The sequence below is a fragment of the Rhagoletis pomonella genome, unplaced genomic scaffold, assembly GCF_013731165.1.
Source record: "Rhagoletis pomonella isolate Grant_MI unplaced genomic scaffold, Rhpom_1.0 Rhpom_scaffold_00007, whole genome shotgun sequence".
In the NCBI taxonomy this organism is placed as follows: Eukaryota; Metazoa; Arthropoda; class Insecta; order Diptera; family Tephritidae; genus Rhagoletis; species Rhagoletis pomonella.
Window position 1 is genome coordinate 70,854,193 of NW_023458561.1, and position 6,547 is coordinate 70,860,739.

Consider the following 6,547-nt stretch of genomic DNA (forward strand, 5'->3'; position numbering starts at 1 on the left):
GTTTTTCGTGGTGGTTCACGCTCAGGTTGAAGGGAGTGTGAAGTAGTTTTGGGTCCTGAGGTGTAGTCTGGAAGAAGCGATTATTACCGGGGTTCCCTTCGAGGCTGTGCATACATGTGACACCATCCGCACGGAGCACTTTCTTCCCTCTGCCCTCAGAGTTGGTAATAGCTATCTCTATATCCTTTCGTGTGCAATCAGTTCAATTATAATAGTTATAACAATATCTGTTTTAAAACCTAATGAAATAATTTACATATAAATATGAAAATCACATGTGGAGAGTTCCTTTGAGCACACATATGTATGCATATCGGGCACGATTTGACGAGATCTGGATACTATTCGTTGATTTGCCGATAATTGAGCGGTTTCGCTCCTAAAACAGCCTTTCTATGTTCGGATACAATAGTTCACCCAATAAAAGTCTGGTAGTTGCACTGATGACTCGATGGTCTCACAACATTTGTATCCGTTTGTAAAACCATATAACTGCCTATTCATGAATACATGAATAATTTTATTCTTTTTCCAAGCAACCCAACCACGATAATTTATCGCTCGAAAAACTGAATACGTAAAAATTTGCCAAGTGCTTCCACGAACTTTCTAATTGGCCTACATAGTACAGGCTGTGTGTAGACCTGATCGGGTAATTTGCAAAACCACCCTTTATTAAATTCCCAACTTATTCAAAAACTACTCGGACTGAATGAATGGTTAGGTCAGCCACTTTAACCGATAATGAGGGCTTAATACAAAGTTATCTTAAAAATAAAAATAAAAAATAAAACAAATCACAAAAAAAAAAAAAGAATTCTTAAAACTCAAGCGTTATTAAATTATTTAAATGTAACGGTGGCCAAGAACTGGGCCAAGGGAAGATATTATTGGCGGGCCCGCAGAAAATGCAGTTGGTATAGCTGGTTTGCGCGGCGATATGTACTAATGCCCCAATGCTGAAAATCAATGTTGCGATGATACAAAATCATGACTTTAGATTCATTTGAGCTTTTTATTTTAAAAGTGGCATAAGTCACTTCGCACCTCTTGAGTTTAAATACCGTTTACCGTTTTGCCGTTTTGCCGTTGACTTGGTTGTGAAGGCATCGGTTATTCGTTCAACTTCATCAACCATAGTAGCACGTCTTGTCGTTAGTTTATGACGATAGAGCGATTTACAGATGCATTCGGTTACAAGTAGCCGGTCATTTAAGGAAAATATGTATAAACGGATCATTTATTGTTTCCACCTAGCTTTCATAAAAACTATTGTTCTAATACCATTACTTCAAATATAGTTGTATATAAATATGTAGGGAAGTCGGGGTATTCTTGGACACGCTTTTATTTTGGTCGAAAACTCGCAAAAAACTTACTTTTTCAGGATATTTCCGAAGTCATTGATGTCTCCTTATTTGCATAATAAAGCGGCATTCTGGCTAAACCAAAATTCTTGGCAAATAGTCCCGGGATTTTCGGAATTTGTAACCTGCACTGATGGCAATAATGGAAACTCCTTTTCTTGACCAGTATTGGCTATATTTCTTTTTTTATTTCATAATTAATTTTTTTTTTTTTAAATAAATATCTAGCTCATTATACATATAACACGGTGCGATAGTAAATCTTAAACACAAAAATGTCAATATATTCGCGAAACCGTGGGCCAACTATAGTAAAATTGCATTTTTAGTTTTGCACTCTGACGACAGTAATTCAACAATGATTTAAAAAAATCAGTGAAATGCGCTTAGAGAAGAAGTATGGGTATCAAATTAAAGGGGAAATTCTGTAGAATTTAAGCAGATTCAATTTTTTGGTGTAGATGGACTGGTAACTATTGAAAATGTTCTTTTAAATTTTATCCTTGAAACTGTAATATGTTTTTTTTTTTAATTACATGTTAAGGACTTATATAAACTCGATAACATCCACGAATTTCCTCCTTCTAACTTTATCAGCTTAAAAATTTAACTATTCTATAACTATTCTATAACTTGTGAATCCAAAAAAAATATTTTTTTTTTTAATTCTTTAGTAGGTTCTTCTTGCATTTGGTATTTTTATTTTAAATATATTACATTGAATTTTTTAAAAAATAATTTTTGGAATTAACATATCTTTGAAATTACAAAGACCTTTAAAATAAATCCTGACGTCAGAGAGGAATAATAAAAACGCCACTTTAAGTTAAAAAGTAGGTTTCAAACGCATTTATTTATAATTTATTTTATGGTAGGAGAGCTTCTCAAACAACATAGAAGCAATTTTTTCGATTTAAGTTGTTGAAAAGTAGTGAATATCTAAATCCCGGGACCAAGCACGGGACCAAGCAGGGGATGCCGAGTTTTCTTTCCACGGCCCTGAACGAACTGTACGAGCTTTTAAACGACATGGACGTGGGTACATACTTAAGCGCAAAAAAATTCAACAATTGGACATTGGCTTTGACATGTTGTACGCTCCGGTGAAAGGATCCTTCGACTGTGTAAACAACGAAAGAGAGGGCGCCCGCGAACACAATGGAAGGACCAACTGTAGAAGGACCTGAACTCGCACAAGAGAGAGGCACTCAGTGAAGTTGTTTGGTCTCGACTAAATCCGACGAACGGTTGTAGAGCAAAACAAGAAGAAGAATGATTTGGAATGAATATCAATAAATTTTTTATTTTTTAATATTTTTAATTATCTCTGTTGGGACATAAGATACATATGTAGCTCTGCGAGAACTTCAAGAACGTACAGACATATACATACATCCTTTGAGATATTTAGCTCCATACCTGTTTTATGTGTATATGACGTCACAGATATATATGTGTGCGTACTTATTTATACATATGTACATATGTACATGAATATTCGTCTGTATGTATCAATATGTACTTATATACACACACCTACATACATATGTATTTATGTATTTATAGCCGGCTAATCAACTAAACAAAGATTACTGTGACAAGTATCGTACTCAGATACATATTTATCTACATTTATACGTAGATATGTGTAGGTATCTACATACCTAGTGTTGAACTTGGTCTATTGGCTCTTCATGGAATGGGTAGTATGTAGGTACACACACATCCATACCCTGCAGGGAAGCCGCGGACTAGTGAATCAAATTTCTAGGTACCGTACTAGGTCTTTGTCGCCAAAAAGGAACTGATCCGATAGGAACTAGATCCCCACCAGTCCAAAAGCGGCGAAAGGTGGTACTTTTAAAAAACTATTTTTTTTCAGTTTTTTTTTTTCACTAGAAATCTATATCTAATGTTACGAATTTAGAACTGGTTTGGAAGTATAGAAAAATAGATGCAGCGGGAGGCTTGTTTACTTTACATAGATATGTGTTCGGCGGCTTTTTCGTTCAAATACGCTTCTATTCTGTGCTTCGCAGATGCTTTTTCATAGCTTGGTGGTATAAAACTACAATTTGTGTTAACATTTCAACATCTTGGGACCGTCTGGAATCTAAGAAATAACAGCGACCACCTCTGCAAACAGCTAAAGCTACAGCTAAAGGTATGTAAACGTACATTTCTTACAATCATTCAAGCAAATGTAAGTTCAAATTGAAAATAATTTAAAATCACACACACGGAAGAACCAAAAAGACTACAAAATTATGATACTTTTTTCTTTCGTCTGTCGATTTTAAAACTGGTTCGGAAGTATAGAATTTATGATTGACACTTCCTAGGACATCGCCATGTTAAATTCGCCAGTTGCTTGCATGCAAAAGAGATTTATCGCGAACCAGTACTGGGTCTAAATGTACTAGAAGCGCACCAGTTCGGAACTAGAGATTTTCCCCACAGGGAATGTACATTCATACATAGGTGTGTCATTATTTATAATCATAACTGTACATTCACATGTAGTTTGGTTGATTAAAAACTGAAATGCATTCAATGTTACGTTCATCACTTTGATAATTTTTGCAGCGTCAAGACGCCAAGACACTTGTTGAAAGCCCTCGTCCACTTTTTTATTACTCGTATTGCTCCAATAAGCAAACGTTTGAGCTGCTGTCGAGCAGTTGTGAAAAATTACATGGATAGCCTTTGACAGTATAAAAGGTAACATGACCGCATGAACAAACAAATGGATAACAGCTTTTGATGATGTTCGGCATAAGATAAATTTTTTTTCCGCAAGTTGTATCACATACAAAAATATTTAAAAGTAAACATAAATAAATAAATTGTAAATAAATAAATAAAATAATGCGTACAAAAAACAGCGCACTATTTTTTTTGGATCCATAAAAACTCGTAAAATTATATTTATTTTCTGGAGCCCTAACCAAATTTTTCATAAATAAAAATAACTAAATTTTTAACAGGTTCTTCACCAATCCGTCAAGCAGAAAAATAATAATTTAAGTAAAGGAAAAATGATTTCTATATGCCTCTTTCCGATTACTTTAATTGAGCAATTCTTGTACATATATATCCGTACCCTGCAAAAAATGCGACTAATCCGGGATGACTCCAGGAGCAATCGCAAAGGAACTTGCTACTAATACCACTTTTTAAATCTTTGTATGGAATGAACTGTTCACTTTTGTTCGAGCATGTCCTTTATACTCGAACGGGCATAAAAAATAAAAATAAAAATAAAAATTTGCGCCAGCTACGATACGAACCGGGGTTCTCTCTCTTTGTGCCAACACCGCACATGAAATTTCATTGACTTAGAGTGCGTACATGTCATTAAATTGTTAATAGTATCCGTTAGAGATGAGTCGGGGGGACTAATTGATCTCGAATAATACCCGTATGAGGCTAGCTGCGACTATTAATGTCCCATTGTACCCGGTTGAAAGTAATCTCGGAATACTCTCTTTAGAGTTAAGTCGCACAATTTTTTGCTGGGTAGGTTTCTCGGAAACTGCTCTAACCATTTTGGAGCAATTTTGTGTTCAGATAAGATTTTCTATTTTAAGATTATCTAGATAGGTGTTATCTCCGATTGGAAACTAGTTACAAACTGAATAAAGATCCTAATATGGATATCAAATGGAAAGTATTTTAAAAGTCCCCAATACAGGAATATTTTCAAATACGGCTGCCAACTAGTTTCCGTCGTATTTTTTATTTTTTTTTTATTTTATGTTTATGGATACTAAACGAAGGTTCTTGAACAATTCTTTGCCTATAAGTAAGTAAGTTTTATCCCTTAGAATATTAGCGTAAGGTTGCCACTTATTTTCCACATTCTTTCAACCTGGTGTATTTCTTTAATAAAGTCGCCACCTGATTAAAAAATATATATATATATATATCTATTTAATTCATTATTTTTAAATTTGCCTCCTGATATTTTGGTTTATCAACATTATTTTTTACTATTAGGCTCAAACGCATCGATAATATTCAGGGACCGTTAATAACAGTTACTTTTTTTCAACAGCTAAACTTGGCCAGATATTTTTAAGTCTAAAATAAAAGTCCTTTCCTGGTAATAAACAAACCGCTTATCCAAATTAAACAAGTTTGGTATGCAATGAAAGAGGACTGAAATAGCTTTAAAACTGAAACGAGAAAAGCCAGCAGAAATGTTTTTTAATTACAATAGAACAAACCTTGGGTCAGGTATATGCATTTCTTTTGTATTAAATTATAAAAAAATAAAAACATATAAATAGAAGTGGTAGGCTTGGATCGTTATTTCTGTTTAAAAGCTATTTAAGTCCTCTCTCATTTGGTACCAAATTTGTTTAATTTGGATAAGTGGTTTGTTTACAATCCGGAAAGACTTTTATTTCGAAAATAAAAAAAATATCTGGCCAAGTTTAACTGTTGGAAAAACTAACTGCTTTTTACGGTACCTGATAATATTAGATTTATGGACATAATTTGTATGAATTTGGATGGGCGTAATGTTAAATAGTAAATATTTCTTAATCATTGCCAAACCTTGAAAACTTTTAAAAGTATGTTTGTCTATGATATCTGTTGGTTTATGATATCTGAAAAATTACAAATGATCTTCTTTCTCGTTATGAATAAGTTGAGAGTTTCCAAGGTTTTAGTAAAATTTTAAACATATTTTCGGTAAGTATTCGACCACAGCTACTACCTGGTACTCAGTGCAATCTTCCTTCTCTGTGTTTACAGTTTCGTTATAACGCTTCTCAGCCCGACTCGGGTCTATCCTAAGCTATGTGTGTGCCACGATAATACAGATTAAATACGCAGGCAAAATGATAAAAATTAACTTTTAATATATTTTTATTCTGATTTTGCAAATATTTATGTATATATATGCTTTCTGATTTGCATTGAAAAACTAATCCCCTGCAGAGAATCCACTTTCAACACAATTAACTATATATTCCTCTAATAAAATGGAGAGAAACTAAATTAGTTAGTGCGTAGTTTTTGTGATTCAAGAAATAGTTTAATAGTCAAAACTTAGATACCAAATTTGTATAGGTAATAAACAAGAAATGTGAGTATGTACAAATTTCATTAGATTTTTTTTTGCAAATTTTTGGTCCAGACTTCAGGATATGTAGAATGGCAAATTAGAT

At 33.6% G+C, this 6,547-nt stretch overlaps 1 protein-coding gene across 1 annotated transcript in view; it reads right to left on the reverse strand.

Annotated features, from left to right (window-relative positions):
• The window catches only part of LOC118743496, a 34,427-nt gene that overhangs the window by 26,493 nt on the left and 1,387 nt on the right, over positions 1-6,547 (reverse strand). The window lies entirely within an intron of this gene.